The 16,657-nt window shown below is 39.9% G+C and overlaps 1 long non-coding RNA gene across 1 annotated transcript; it reads right to left on the bottom strand.

The window, feature by feature from the left end:
- Positions 1-4,412: 4,412 nt before the first annotated feature.
- LOC128778157 (uncharacterized) lies at positions 4,413-8,502 on the bottom strand. The gene is made up of 3 exons (XR_008423516.1): positions 8,395-8,502; positions 7,637-7,722; positions 4,413-4,774 (listed from the first exon to the last, which is right to left on the bottom strand). It is a non-coding gene; the product is annotated as an uncharacterized LOC128778157 (long non-coding RNA).
- Positions 8,503-16,657: the final 8,155 nt, after the last annotated feature.

Below are 16,657 nucleotides of genomic sequence, written 5' to 3'. Positions count from 1 at the left end.
TCTAGCCTGCTTCCTTGCCACAGCACTGCCAGGCACTGACCTCTGAAACTTCAGACTCTGTGCTCTGCTGGTTATGAAAAACAGGCAGTATGGAAATCCTCTCCTTTTTCCCCCATCAGTGGTTTTGGGGAACAGTGTTTTTGTTCAGTCCTCTGTGTTTGTCTGCACTCTCTCTCTAGCTGTTTTTAAGGGAAGTGCTTTCTTACACAGGCTGGATGCACTACTCTTTCCCCCTTTCTCTGTCTCCTACCACAAAAATGGTTTTCTACCCTCTGCACTACCAGGCCTCTTCTCTTGCCAAACTCACTTCTCCATACCACGTACCTGCTGCAGTCTTTCACTGAAATTTTGCATATTGTTTTGTTAATCCTCATACAGATTTCCTAGGTATCCAAAATTCTTTGATGTTGTTTGATCTAGCTGTGTTCGAAGGATGAGAAAAGCCCTGGGTTCCCTTACTTTTCTGCCATCTTATCTCATGAACTATTTTCTCACACTATTCACAAAAATACATTTAAAAATGAATGAAAGATCTAAATGTGAGACAGGAAATCATCAAAATTCTAGAGGAGAACACACATAGCAAACTTTTTAATCTCAACCTTAGCAACTTCTTACTAAATACATACCTGGAGGCAAGAGAAACAAGAAAAAATGAACAATTTGGACTTCACCAAGATAAAAGCTTTGGCAGAGCTTTTGGCAGGAAAGAATCAACAAAACTAAAGGCAGTCTATGGAATGGGAGAAGATATTTGCAAATGGCATATCTGATAAGGGGTTAGTATCCAAAATCTATAAAGAATTTATCAAACTCAACACCCAAAGAACAAATAACCCAGTTAAGAAATGGGCAGAAGACATGAGTAGACATTTTTCCAAAGAAGACATCCAGATGGGTAACAGACACATAAAAAGATGCTCAACATCACACATAATCAGGGAGATACAAATCATAACTACAATGAGATATCACCTCACACCTGTCATAATAACTAAAATTAACAACACAGGAAACAACAGATGTTGGCAAGGATGCAGATAGAGGGAACCGTCTTATACTGTTGATGAAAATGCATACTTGTGCATTCACTCTGGAAAACAGTATGGAGGTTCCTCAAGATACTATAAATAACTACTTGTTGCCATGCAATTGTTCACAGTAGTCTCTTATGCTCCTATATATTGATGTAGTGTAAACTGTAATGCCTCCTCTTTTATTCCTAATTTTATTTGAGTCATCTCGCTTTTGTCTTAGCTAGTCAAGTTTTGTCAATTTGGTTGATCTTTTCAAGGAACCAGATCTTAGTTTTGTTATTTCTTTTTATTGTTTTCCTGAACTCCATTTCATTTATTTCTGTTCTGATCTTTGATTTCTATTATTTCCTTCCTTCTGCTAAGTTTGCTCTTAACTTGTTCTTCTCTAGTTCCTCAAGCTGTAAAAGTCAGTAGTTTATTTGATGCCTTTCTAACCTTTGATATGTGATTATTGTTATTAAATTTCCATTCAGTATGTTTTTCCTGCACCCCACAAGATTTGATATGTTGTTTTTTTAAAAAAAATTGATACGTTGCATTTTCATTGCACTTATTTAGAGATAATGTTTTATTTTCCTTTTGATTTATTTCTGACCTATTGGTTATTCAGAGATGCATTATTCAGTTTGCACATATTTGTGGGTCTTGTCACTTTCTATTATCAGTTTCGTACATAGAGAAGATAATCTGAAATTTGCTAAGATTTGTTTTGTGTCACATTATATAATCTACCATGCAGAATAATGAGATGAATGTGCACCTCACAGATATCAGATGGAATGTTCTGTAGATGTCTCTTAGGTCCATTTCTCCTAAGGTATTTTCCATTGCAATGTTTCCTTGTTGATTTTTGTCTGGGTGATGTATCTATTGCTGATGGTGGGGTAAATTCTTTACTGTTACTGGATCGCTATACATTTCTCCCTTAAGATCTCTTAGTATTTGCTTATTAGATTTCAGCGCTTGAATGTTGGGAGTAAAATACTTTGGGTTTTTATATATTTTCATTGTACTGACCCTTTTATCATTATATAATGACCTTCTTATCTTTTGTTACCATTTTTTACTTCAAATCTATTTCATTTGCTATAAAATGGCAGGCTGTGTCTACCCTTTTTTGGTTTTCAGTTGCTTAGAAAGTCATCTTCCTATCCCTTCACTTTGAGCTTATGTGTGTCTTTAGAGCTGATATAAGTCTCCTGTAGGAGATGGTCTTGTTTTTTGATCCATCCAGCCACTGTATGCCTTATGATTGGTAAGTTCATCCATTTATAATTAGGGTGATTATTAATAAGTAAGGATTAGTAGTGCTCTTTATCTTTCACTTTCTGGTTATTTACTATCTATATCGTTTATTTTTCATACTGTATACCTTTCTAAATTGGTGTTTTTTACCATGATTTGCTCAATCTTCCTTTTTTTAATGTTTTGTGTCTGCTCTAGATCTTTTATAATGGTTACCTTGAGACTTACCAAAACATGCTAGGCCTTTTTCTGTTGCTAGCAGCTCATATTCATTTGTGTCAGATCTAGATTTTTGCTTTATGATTATTTTGAGGCTAGCATAAAAATGCTAGTCTTTTTCTGCTGCTACCAAATCATATCCATTTACCTACAATGGTTCCACACTTTTACTTCTCCCCTTTTATGTTCTTGATTTAACAAATTGCCTTTTATTATGCCGTGAATTTGTTACCCAATTGTAGCACCTATTGTTATTTTTTTTAATGTTTATTTATTTTGAGAGAGAGAGACAGTGTGAGCTGGGCTGGGAGGGCAGAGAGAGAGAAAGAGAGAGATAGAATCTGAGAGAGAGAGAGACAGAATCCAGGTTCAGTCTGAGCTTTCAGCATGGAGCCCAATATGAGGTTGGAACTCAAGAACCATGGATGATGACCTGAACCGCAGTTGGACACTTAACTGACTGACTGAGTCACCCCAGCACCCCTATTGTTATTTTTTTTTTTAATTTTTTTTTTTAACGTTTTTATTTATTTTTGAGACAGAGAGAGACAGAGCATGAAGGGGGGAGGGGCAGAGAGAGAAGGAGACACAGAATTGGAAGCAGGCTCCAGGCTCTGAGCCATCAGCCCAGAGCCCGACGCGGGGCTCGAACTCACGGACCGTGAGACCGTGACCTGAGCTGCAGTCGGACGCTTAACCGACTGCGCCACCCAGGCGCCCCCCCTATTGTTATTTTTAATGCTCTATTCCTTTAATATTTATTCTATAATTAATTAACAGACTATTCTTAGACAGAGTTAATTTTCTAATTTTGACTCTATATCACCTTTATCATGTTTTGTGTGATTTTATTTTTTGTATGTCACTAGTGTCTTTTCATTTCATCTTGATAAGCTCTTTCTGTATTTCTTTCAAGGCAAGTGTAGGGGTAATAAACTCCCTCATCTTCTGTGTGTCTGGGGAAGTCCTTATTTTCCTTCAGGTGTTCAAATGAACACCTTTGGCGGATACAGTATTCATGTCTGACATTTCTGTCTTTCAATACTTTGAGTATGTCACTCTATTGTCTACTGGCCTGTAGAGTTCCTGCTGAGAAATCTGCTGATATCGTAAGTTGGGGGAGGGTCCTTTGTGGGCTAATTGTTTTCTTCCCCTACCTTAAGAATTCTTTAGCATTGATTGATACTCATTGACACTCATTATAATTTGCCACTGAGAAAGTCTTTTTGCACTGACATAATAAAGCGTTCTATTAGCTCTGTGGACTCATATGTTAAGTTCCTTCCCCATTTGGGAAGATCTCAGCAATTATTTCTTTACATAGAGTCTGCTCCCATTCTTCTCCTTCTGGTATAATCATTATTCTTATATTGCCTTTTCTAATAGCTGATTACTTACACAGTGTTTCTTCACTTGTTTGAAATCTTAGTTCCCCTCCTATCACTTGAATCACTTCTAAATTCCAGTCCACAAGATAGCTTATTCCTGCTTCCATCTGACCTGGTATATTTCCAATGCTTCTTAATGCATTTTTTTTCATCTCATTCACTGAGTACGTAAGCTCCATAAATTTTTTGGTTCTTTTTTATACGTTCATTCCCTTTAGTAAAGTACTCCTTCTGTTCATTTTTTTTTTATGCCTGAGTTGACAAAACTGCCTTCTAAATTTTCTTGTGCTCATTGAATTAATTCATAAAAGCTGTTTCGCTATGTATATCAGTAAGATTACAATATTCTTTGTCTTTGAATTTGGATGCTGGAGAATTGTCATTTTTCTGTGTGATACCATATAACTATGATTTTTCACAGTGGATGAAATGTGCCTTTCTCATCTCACTTGAAGTCTTGAATACCTTTCTTATGTAGAAAAGGCTTTGTTTACATTGACTGTAACAGTTAAACAGATTGGCAATCAGAAACTTTATTTTTGTTTCACAGAAGACCTCATGACATAGCACAATATTTTCTTTCTCCTAAAGGAGCTGATTCTCCACGAAATTTAGGAGCACACCAAATAGAGCTGACATTAAAAACAAAAACAAAAAAAATCTGGTAGCACAGCAGCAAGGGAATTGTGGGCTTAGCCCTTGGGTCTTTGGGTGTGCCCAAGGACTCTAGGGTGGGTGGGAGGAGTCTCAGAAGTCCCAGACCTCTTCCTGAAATACCAAGGCAGACAGCAGAACACTTCTTCCTTCAATTCCCTTTCTCTGCCTTCTTCCCTTTCCGTCCTTTGTCCCAGTCGCAGAGTTCTCTTCCGGGAAACCCAGGTGCTGCTGAAGAGCAACAGGCTCCAGCTGCACCTGAGCAGTCGGGAGGACTTCACTTACCACCTGTGCTTTCCACCTCCTGTGCCTCCTCTGCCGGTACCAGCACTGCCGCTCCTGCTGTTGCACCTCCCTTGGCCCCATAGCCTCTCTGCTTCTCAATCCACCTGCTTTTGAATGAGGATGGATGGATCACACTGTATCCTTGTATGCTGGGTAGAGACACTTTTATTCAGTCATGGATGTCCAGTTAGACGCAAACTGAAGGGGAGACAAAAATGAACAACTTACACTGCCAAGATGCCGATTTTACCCCTATTACTCTCGTTTCAATAGAGTTGAATGACAGATGTTAAATGAGGACTCTTTTCTATCTGGAATTTTACCTAAAGGGGGACTGAGATGAGGTTTAAATGCAGTACAATTGTTATCTGGAAAGAGCAGGCATAAAGGAAAAGGGAAGCAATGAACCTAAGATTGGCCAGTTTCCAAGGAGCAGGTGGTTGTTTTTCTCTACAACTGTATTACAAATACTGGAACAGTGAGAACCCTACCAGGGAAGTCGTGACTTCACCTGAGATCCATTGTTTCCAGAGGAGCTTAATACACATCATAGTTTGCCCAAACCCCATTTAATACCCAGAGATCAAAACTCTATCACTCTAGTTCTTGTTCCAGGATGATGGCATAAACCCCCTTCAGCCCATCTTTCACACATCTATAAATTTGAGACAAATACAAAAAGAACCCACGAGTAGCTGAAGATACCAAAGAGTGCATGGGAGACGAAACCTGAACAAGAGGCTAGTACAGGAAATAAGGTTTACAGTTTATTTCTTTTTACACCTTTTGTTTCTGCAACAGTTTTTTTTCTTGTGAGAAAAAAACTGGTTCTTCCCATCTGACATATTGTGACAAGGGAAAATACTCCCACATATTTCCAGTGCCCACTCGGACCCAATTCCCTCACAGTCCTTGGGGTGTGTGGGTCACCAAGGGCCCTAGTCAACACCCATCCCACGAAACTCTGCCCTCAGCCGGTTCTGGTCTAGTGCTGTTCTGCCACTGAACACCAGGCTGCTTTAATTGAAATCATTTCATAAGGTGTTTTACTTTGGGTCCTCCCAGAATTTGCATGAGGACTGGGAACTGCCCTCAGGAACAACACCTGTGAGGGAGTGAAGGCAGGTGCTCTGGGCAGAGGGAGAAGTTGGACTGCGATGCACTAGCAACAAAACCCACAAGTGATCACACAAGGAGCTAAGGAGTTGGGCTGCCCTTCAAATTGTTTTAACTTGAGGCAGTTTGGCTGCTACAGATGTGAAGGCAGGTAACATTTGTGTAACTGCTGCTGACAGAAGTGCTGCATGCACTGCTAAATGGCTGGTTTTCTCATGGATTCGATTTTTTGGTGAATAATGTCAAAAAAAAAAAAAAGATGGAGGAGTATTTGTCTTAGTCCAGCCAGGCTGTTATCACAGTACAGTATACACTGGATGGCTTGTGCGGACAGACACTTGTTCCTCACAGTTCTGAGGCTGGGAAGTCCGGATGATGACACCAGCAGATTCGTGTCTAGACAGAATCCCCTTTCTTCGTGGCCTCTTCCCTGTGACCTCACATGGCAGAAGCAGCAATGGAGCTCAAGACCTCTTTTATAAGGGCGCTTATATCCCAATCATCACCTCCCCAAATCCCACCTCCTAGTATCATCCCCTACAATTTCACAACATGAATTTCTGGGGGACACAAACATTCAGTCCAAGCAAGGCAGTACACTTCTTCCCTATAATTTCACTGTGTGAGGCAGGGGGAAAGGTGGAGTGGGAAACATGGGGAGATTTGTAGACGAAGCCCCAAGGATAACTTCAGTGGTAACGCACCAACTTCAGCGTGTTTACTAGTTACGCTTTTTAATAAAAACTTTTGTATTCAGGAAGTATTGTGATCCCCCATTTACAGGTGAGGAGGTTGAGGATCAGAGGTTAAGTGAGTGAGTGGAAGCTCCCAGTTAGTAGCAGATTCTGTTGTTCCAGTTCTCATCTTTCCACCAGAAACTTCTCGTGTGTTTTCAACTACCCAAAACATCCAAGTTCATTGCTGAACTAAAACAGTAAGTACTAAATATTAAATCTACACTTTTTCACCTTGTGTTCATGCTCTCAGGTGCTGACTCAACATGTGCTGTTTCATTACCAAAAGGGCAGCAACGTCAGAGAGAAATCCCAAGCTCCTTTCATAAACCACCATAGCATAGGGATACTTTCGGTCTCAAAAGAGTTCTGTAAGATTAGTTGATAATAGCAAGGAAACAGATAGACACTAATGCATCTTTGAGGATGTGCCTAACGCTCTCCTTTAATGTCATTTTCAAGGGCAGAGCTTCAATATTTACTTTTTAAAACAAACACCTGTAGTAACAGATCCTGTTTTCAGGGCCTTTAGATAAATAGAGATGTATCTGCCTGACCTTTGAAAAGTAAATTAAATGTCAGAATACACTTCCAAATTCATTTCAAGAAGTTATTTTAAAAGCTTTATCCACCAAATGTAAAGGTTGAAAAATATCCTGGATCCATACTTTCTGAATAGACTGAGTTCCACAAGAATCAATCTATTAAAGATATCACCAAATCTGGAGTATAAATTATTTTATTCTAATGATTATATCATACGTAGATATATTTGAACTGCTATGGTTCCACAAGTAACCCAAATTTTAACGTTTTATGCATGTGGCACTAACCCACAAACTAGTAATTTCTAGGCCTTTAATTCCTTTAAGCTTAATTATCTTCTTGGGGAAATAATATGGCTTCATTCTCTTTTTTTCCCTGAGCACCTTCATTTACACCAAGAAGCCCCCCTTACCTAAAATTCCACATGGTTCCACCTCCAACTCTTTCTTCCTAATAGTTTTAGAATGGAGGCCAGAGAACCCTGAAAGCCTTTGGGACCTAACAAGGACAAAGCAAGATGAGTGAGCACTGATCTTGGGTGCAAAAGTTAAGGAGGCACACAATTCAGTTACTAGGGTAAATAATGTTTTAATGCAGTAGTAAAAAAAAATCAAATGAGATAAAATCTCTGATAATGAAGTGTCCAAATTTTAAAATATTACCAAATTTTCTTTGACCTCACGTGTCAAGAAGTCTCTGCACAGTAAGGTTATTTTTTTTATTTTTTTAAATGTTTATTTATTTTTGAGACAGAGAGAGACAGAGCATGAATGGGGGAGGGTCAGAGAGAGGGAGACCCAGAATCTGAAGCAGGCTCCAGGCTCCGAGCTGTCAGCACAGAGCCCGACGCGGGGCTCGAACTCACGGACTGTGAGATCATGACCTGAGCCGAAGTCGGAGGCTTACCTGACTGAGCCACCCAGGCGCCCCCACAGTAATGTTATTTAAAATTTGATTTTAAATCCCTCTACAATCTTCTTGAAACTTTTCCAGCATTTTCCCATTACTTTTTTTATTAGAGAAAGCTTTATTTGATGGAGGGCCAGGTATCTGCTTCCCAGCAACGCCGCTTAAGTAAATGCCCAACTCATACAGTCAGCATTACTGTCTCAAAAATCTTTCATTCTGACATATTATCACACATTTTTCATTAGGGAATTGCATACTCACATATGTCCATAAATATTTGGTCTTACTAGATCCAGGTTGACCTGCTTGAGAAGCAGAATGGGGAAAAAATCTTATCTCTGTCCTTGGAAAACATACAACTAAATGAAGGGAAAGTTTGAATGTGGCTCTGAGAGACTCTGTTTCCCTGAAAACAAAATCATTTTGTTCTAGTCAATCAATAACTACATGGTAAATGTGAATCTTAGGCTCAGGAAGAGGTTATCGGCCACAACATTTCCTAACACTTTCATAATGTTATCAGGAATTAAAAGGTAACATTTGTCAAATATTTACAAGTTGGGTGGGACACAGCACACTGTAAACATATGAATCTGCCAAACTGCAGTTTTAAAACAGATCCAAAAAAATCTCAAAAATGTTTGCTCTTCAATGATACATTCTCCATCACAAAAATTTTTTTAATTTTAATTTTTTTTATAATTTACATCCAAGCTAGTTAGCATATAGTGCAACAATGATTTCAGGAGTAAATTCCCTCATGCCCCTTACCCATTTAGCCCATCCCCCACTCCCACAACCCCTCCAGCCGCCCTCTGCTTGTTTTCTATATTTAAGAGTCTCTTATGTTTTGTCCCCCTCCCTGTTTTTATATTATTTTTGCTTCCCTTCCCTTAAGTTCATCTCTTTTGTATCTTAAATTCCTCATATGAATGAAGTCATATGATATTTGTCTTTCTCTGACTACCCTCTACCCTGAATACACAATACTTCTCTGACTACCCTGAATACCCTCTAGTTCCATCCACATAGTTGCAAATGGCCAGATTTCATTCTTTTTGATTGCCGAGGAATACTCCGTTGTGTGTGTGTGTGTGTGTGTGTGTGTGTGTGTGTGTGTGTGTGTGTATGCCACATCTTCTTTATCCATTCATCTGTCGGTGGACATTTGGGCTCTTTGCATACTTTGGCTATTGTTGATAGTGCTGCTATAAACATTGGGGTGCATGTGCCCCTTCGAAACAGCACACCTGTATCGTTTGGATAGATACCTAGTAGTGCAATTGCTGGGTCATAGGGTAGTTCTATTTTTTGTTTTTTGAGGAACCTCCATACTGTTTTCCAGTGTGGCTGCACCAGTTTGCATTCTCACCAGCAGTGCCAAAGAGATCCTCTTTCTCCACATCCTCGCCAACATCTGTTGTTGCTTGAGTTGTTAAAGTTAGCCATTCTGACTGGTGTGAGGTGGTATCTCATTGTGGTTTTGATCTGTATTTCTCTGATGACGAGTGAAGTTGAGCATTTTTTCATGTGTCGGTTGGCCATCTGGATGTCTTCTTTGGAGAAGTGTCTATTCATGTCTTTTTCCCATCTCTTCACTGGATTATTTATTTTTTGGGTGCTGAGTTTGGTAAGTTCTTTATAGATCTTGGATACTAACCCTTTATCTGATATGTCGTTTGCAAAGATCTTCTCCCATTCTGTCGGTTGCCTTTTAGTTTTGCTGATTGTTTCCTTCGCTGTGCAGAAGCGTTTTATTTTGATGAGGTCCAAGTAGTTCATTTTTGCTTTTGCTTCCCTTGCTTCCAGAGACGTGTTGAGTAAGAAGTTGCTGTGGGCAAGATCAAAGAGGTTTTTTCCTGCTTTCTCCTTGAGGATTTGGATGGCTTCTTGTCTTACATTGAGGTCTTTCATCCATTTTGAGTTTATTTTTGTGTCTGGTGTAAGAAAGTGGTCCAGGTTCATTCTTCTGCATGTCGCTGTCCAGTTTTCCCAGCACCACTTGCTGGAGAGACTGTTTTTATTCCATTGGATATTCTTTCCTGTGTTGTCAAAGATTAGTTGGCCATACGTCTGTGGGTCCATTTCTGGGTTCTCTATTCTGTTCCATTGATCTAAGTGTCTGTTTTTGTGCCAGCATCATACTGCCTTGATGACTACAGCTTTGTAATACAACTTGAAGTCTGGGATTGTGAGGCCTCCAGCTTTGGTTTTGTTTTTCAAGATTGCTTTGGCTTTTCGGGGTCTTTTCTGGTTCCATAGAAATTTTAGGATTGCTTGTTCTAGCTCTGTGAAGAATGCTGGTGTTATTTTGATAGGGATTGCATTGAATATGTAGATTGCTTGGGGTAGTATTGACATTTTAACAATATTTGTTCTTATCCAGGAGCGTGGAAACTTTTCCATTTTTTTTTTTTTTTTTGGTGTCTTCTTCAATTTCTTTCATAAGATTTCAATAGTTTTCAGTGTACATATTTTTCACCTCTTTGGTTAGATTTATTCCTAAGTGTTTTATGGTTTTTGGTGCAATTGTAAACGGGATCGATTCCTTGATTTCTTTTGTGTTGCTTCATTATTGGTATAAAGGAATGCAACCAATTTCTGTGCCTTGATTTTATATCCTGCGACTTTGCTGAATTCATGGGTCAGTTCTAGCAGTTTTTTGGTGGAATTTTTTGCGTTTTCCATATAGAGTATCATGTCATCTGTGAGGAGTGAAAGTTTAACTTCCTCCTGGCCAATTTGGATGTCTTTTCTTTCTTTGTGTTGTCTGATTGCTGAAGTTAAGACTTCCAATAGTATGTTGAGTAACAGTGGCGAGAGTTGACATCACTGTCGTGTTCCTGACTTTAGGGGGAAAGCTCTGTTTTTTCCCATTGAAGATGATATTAGCGGTGGGTCCTTCATATATGGCTTTTATGATCTTGAGGTATGATCCTTCTATCCCTACTTTCTTAAGGGTTTTTATCAAGAAAGGATGCTGTATTTTGTCAAATGTTTTCTCTGCATCTATTGAGAGGATCATGTGATTCTTGTCCTTTCTTTTATTGACGTGATGTATCACATTGATTGTTTTCTGGATATTGAACCAGCCTTGAATGTCAGGTATAAATCACACTTGGTCATGGTGACTAATTCTTTTAATGTATTGTTGGATCCAGTTGGCTAATATCTTGTTGAAGGTTTTTGCATCCTTGTTCATTAGGGAAATTGGTCTGTAGTTCTCCTTTTTAGTGGGGTCTTTGGTTTTGGAACCAAGGTAATGCTAGCTTCATAGAGTTTGGAATTTTTCTTTCCATTTCTATTTTTTGGAACAGCTTCAAGCGAATAGGTGTTAACTCTTCTTGAAATGTTTGGAAAGCCCCTGGAAAGCCCCTGGAAAGCCATCTGGCCCTGGACTCTTGTTTTCTGGGAGAGTTTTGATTACTAATTCAATTTCTTTACTGGATATGGGTCTGTTTAAATTTTCTATTTCTTCCTGTTTCAGTTTTGGTAGCATATATGTTTCTAGGAATTTGTACATTTCTTACAGATTGCCCATTTTATTAACATATAATTGCTCATAATATTCTCTTATTGTTTGTATTTCTATTGTGTTGGTTGTGATCTCTCCTCTTTCATTCTTGATTTTATTTATTTGGGTCTTTTCCTTTTTCTTTTTTATTAAACTGGCTAGAGGTTTATCAATTATTTTAATTCTTCAAGGAAACAGTTTCTGGTTTCATTGATCTGGTCTACTGTTTTTTGGTTTAGATAGCATTGATTTCTGCTTTAATCTTTATTATTTCCTGTGTTCTGCTGGTTTCAGGTTTTATTTGCTGTTCTTTTTCTAGCTCTTTAAGGTATAAGGTTAGGTTGTGTATCTGAGAACTTACTTCTTTCTTTAGAAAGTTCTGGATTGCTATATACTTCCCTCTTATGACCATCTTTGCTGCATCCCAGAGGTTTGGGCTGTGGTGCTATAATTTTCATTGGATTCCATGTACCTTCTTATTTCCTCTTTAGCTTTTGGTTATTCCATTCATTCTTCAGTTGGATGTTCTTTAGTCTCCAAGTATTTGTTATTTTTCCACACTTTTTCTTGTGGTTGATTTCGAGTTTCATAGCATTGTGGTCTGAAAATATGCACAGTATGATCTCGATATTTTTGTACTTATTGAGGGCTAATTTGTGTCCCAGTATGTGATGTATTCTGGAGAATGTTCCATGTGCACTGGGGAAGAATGTGTATTCCACTGCTTTAGGATGAAATGCTCTAAATGTATCTGTTAAGTTTATCCGGTCCACTGTGTCATTCAAAGCCATTTTTTTCTTGTTGATTTTCTGTTTAGGTGATCTATCCATTGCTGTGAGTGTGGTATTGAAGTCCCCTACTAATATGGTATTATTATCAATGAGTTTCTTTATGTTTGTGATTAATTGATTTATATATTTGGGTGCTCTCACTTTTGTAGCATAAATGTTTACAATTGTTAGATCCTCTTGGTCAATAGATCCCTTAATTATGATATAATGACCTTCTTGAACTCTTGTTACAGTCTGTTTTTTAAAGTCTAGATTGATAATTATGTCTACTCCAGCTTTCTTTTGGCGACCATTAGCATTATAGATGGTTCTCCATCCCCTTATTTTCAATCTGAAGGTGTCTTTAGGTCTAAAATGGGTCTCTTGTAAACCGCATATAGATGGATCTTGTTTTCTCATCCATTCTGTTACCCTGTGTCTTTTGATTGGAACATTGAGTCCATTGACGTTTAAAGTGAGTACTGAAAGATATGAATTTATTGTCATTATGTTTCTTGTAGAGTTGGAGTTTTCTGGTGGTGTTTCTGGTCCTTTCTAATCTTTGTTGCTTTTGGTATTTATTTATTTATTTATTTATTTATTTATTTATATTTTCATCTTTTCTCCCCTCAGAGATTTCCCCTTAAAATTTCTTGCAGGGCTGGGTTAGTGGTCACAAACTCCTTTAATTTTTGTTTGTCTGGGAAACTTTTTATATCTCCTTCTATTTTGAATGACAGCCTTGCTGGATAAAGAATTCTTGGCTGCATATTTTTCTGATTCAGCACACTGAATATATCCTGCCACTCCTTTCTGGCCTGCCAAGTTTCTGTGGATAGGTGTGCTGCAAACCTGATCTGTCTTCCCTTGTAGGTTAGGGACTTTTTTTCCCTTGCTGCTTTCATGATTCTCTCCTTGCCTGAGTATTTGGTGAATTTGACTATGATATGCCTTGTTGATGGTCGGTTTTTGTTGAATCTAATGGGGGTCCTCTGTGCTTCCTGGATTTTGGTGTCTGTGTCTTTCCCCAGGTTAGGAAAGTTTTCTGCTATGATTTGCTCACATAACCCTTCTACCCCTATTTCTCTCTCTTCCTCTTCTGGGACCCCGATGATTCTGATATTGTTCCTTTTTAATGAGTCACTGATTTGTTTAATTCTTAAATCGTGCTCTTTTGCCTTAATCTCCCCTTTTTTCTGCTTCATTATTCTCTATAAGTTTGTCCTCTATACCGCTGTTCTGCCTCCTGCACCCTTGCTGCTGTGGCATCCATCCGTGATTTCAGCTCAGTTATAGAATTTTTTATTTCATCCTGACTAGTTTTTACTTCTTTTAATTCCACAGAAAGGGATTCTAGTCTATTTTCAACTCCAGCTAGTATTCTTATTATCATGATTCTAAATTCTGGTTCAGACATCTTGCTTGTATCTGTGTTGGTTAAATCCCTGGCTGTTGTTTCTATGTGCTCTTTCATTTGGGGTGAATTCCTTCAGTTCATCATTTTGAAGGGAGAAAAGTAATTAATGAGGTAGAAAAGTTAAAATTAAAAAATATTAAAATGAAAAAAATAAGAACACACCCACACAAAAAATCGAATAAATGGGGCGCCTGGGTGGTTCAGTCGGTTGAGCGTCTGGCTTTGGCTCAGTCGGTTGAGCATCTGAATCATGAGCATCATGATTTCATGGTCTGTGAGTGCAAGCCCCGCATCAGGCTCAGTGCTGACAGCTCAGAGGCTGGATCCTGCTTCAGATTCTGTGTCTCCTTCTCTCTCTGCCCTTACCCTGCTCATGCTCTGTCTCTCTGTCAAAAATAAATAAACATTAAAAAAAACAATTTAAAAAATTGAATAAATGATGCTAGATCCTAGGTGTGTTTGGGTCTGAGTGTTGAAAATGGTTTGATAGATTAGAGAAAAAAAGGGGGGAAAAGAAAAAAGGAAATCATTTGAGAATTTGAAAAAAGAATTAAAAATAGAACTACCTTGGGGGTTCCGGAAGATGGCGGCGTAGGAGGACGCGGGGCTCACAGCGCGTCCTGCCGATCACTTAGATTCCACCTACACCTGCCTAAAGAACCCAGAAAACCACCAGAGGATTAGCAGAAGGGAGTCTCTGGAGTCAAGCGCAGACCAGAGGCCCACGGAAGAGGGTAGGAAGGGCGGCGAGGCGGTGCGCGCTCCACGGACTGGCGGGAGGGAGCCGGGGCGGAGGGGCGGCTCGCCGGCCAAGCAGAGCCCCCGAGTCTGGCTGGCAAAAGCGGAGGGGCCGGACGGACTGTGTTCCGACAGCAAGCGCGACTTAGCATCTGGGAGGTCAGAAGTTAACAGCTCTGCTCGGAAAGCGGAAAGGCTGGAGGACAAAGGGAGGGAGAGCTGCTGAGCCCCCGGACGGCAGAGCTCAGCTTAGCGGGGAACAAAGGCGCTCACCAGCGCCATCTCCCCCGCCCATCCCCCAGCCAAAATCCCAAAGGGAACCAGATCCTGCCAGGGAACTTGCTCGCTCCGGCGCAAACACCCAACTCTGTGCTTCTGCGGAGCCAAACCTCCGGCAGCGGATCTGACTCCCTCCCGCTGCCACAGGGCTCCTCCTGAAGTGGATCACCTAAGGAGAAGCGAGCTAAGCCTGCCCCTCCAGCCCCCGTGCACCTTGCCTACCCACCCCAGCTAATACGCCAGATCCCCAGCAACACAAGCCTGGCAGTGTGCAAGTAGCCCAGACGGGACACGCCACCCCACAGTGAATCCCGCCCCTAGGAGAGGGGAAGAGAAGGCACACACCAGTCTGACTGTGGCCCCAGCAGTGGGCTGGGGGCAGACATCGGGTCGGACTGCGGCCCCGCCCACTAACTCCAGTTATACACCACAGCACAGGGGAAGTGCCCTGCAGGTCCTCACCACACCAGGGACTCTCCAAAATGACCAAACGGAAGAATTCCCCTCAGAAGAATCTCCAGGAAATAACAACAGCTAATGAACTGATCAAAAAGGATTTAAATAATATAACAGAAAGTGAATTTAGAATAATAGTCATAAAATTAATCGCTGGGCTTGAAAACAGTATACAGGACAGCAGAGAATCTCTTGCCACAAAGATCGAGGGACTAAGGAACAGTCACGAGGAGTTGAAAACCGCTTTAAATGAATTGCAAAACAAAATGGAATCCACGATGGCTCGGCTTGAAGAGGCAGAGGAGAGAATAGGTGAACTAGAAGATAAAGTTATGGAGAAAGAGGAAGCTGAAAGAAAGAGAGATAAAAAAATCCAGGAGTATGAGGGGAAAATTAGAGAACTAAGTGATACACTAAAAAAAAATAATATACGCATAATTGGTATCCCAGAGGAGGAAGAGAGAGGGAAGGGTGCTGAAGGGGTACTTGAACAAATTATAGCTGAGAACTTCCCTGAACTGGGGAAGGAAAAAGGCATTGAAATCCAAGAGGCACAGAGAACTCCCTTCAGACGTAACTTGAATCGATCTTCTGCACGACATATCACAGTGAAACGGGCAAAATACAAGGATAAAGAGAAAATTCTGAAAGCAGCAAGGGATAAACGTGCCCTCACATATAAAGGGAGACCTATAAGACTCGTGACTGATCTCTCCTTTGAAACTTGGCAGGCCAGAAAGGCTTGGCACGATATCTACAGTGTGCTAAACAGAAAAAATATGCAGCCGAGAATCCTTTATCCAGCAAGTCTGTCATTTAGAATAGAAGGAGAGATAAAGGTCTTCCCAAACAAACAAAAACTGAAGGAATTTGTCACCACGAAACCAGCCCTACAAGAGATCCTAAGGGGGATCCTGTGAGACAAAGTACCAGAGACATCACTACAAGCATAAAACATACAGACATCACAATGACTCTAAACCCATATCTTTCTATAATAACACTGAATGTAAATGGATTAAATGCGCCAACTAAAAGACATAGGGTATCAGAATGGATAAAAAAACAAGACCCATCTATTTGCTGTCTACAAGAGACTCATTTTAGATCTGAGGACACCTTTAGATTGAGAGTGAGGGGATGGAGAACTATTTATCATGCTCCTGGAAGCCAAAAGAAAGCTGGAGTAGCCATACTTATATCAGACAAACTAGACTTTAAATTAAAGGCTGTAACAAGAGATGAAGAAGGGCATTATATAATAATCACAGGGTCTATCCATCAAGAAGAGCTAACTATTATAAATGTCTATGCGACAAATACCGGAGCCCCCAGATATATAAAACAATT

This window comes from Panthera pardus, unplaced genomic scaffold, assembly GCF_024362965.1.
Source record: "Panthera pardus isolate Hobbes unplaced genomic scaffold, ASM2436296v1 HiC_scaffold_181, whole genome shotgun sequence".
In the NCBI taxonomy this organism is placed as follows: Eukaryota; Metazoa; Chordata; class Mammalia; order Carnivora; family Felidae; genus Panthera; species Panthera pardus.
Note: the sequence above shows the minus strand (reverse complement) of the source record. Positions and strands in the feature narration are given on the sequence as shown.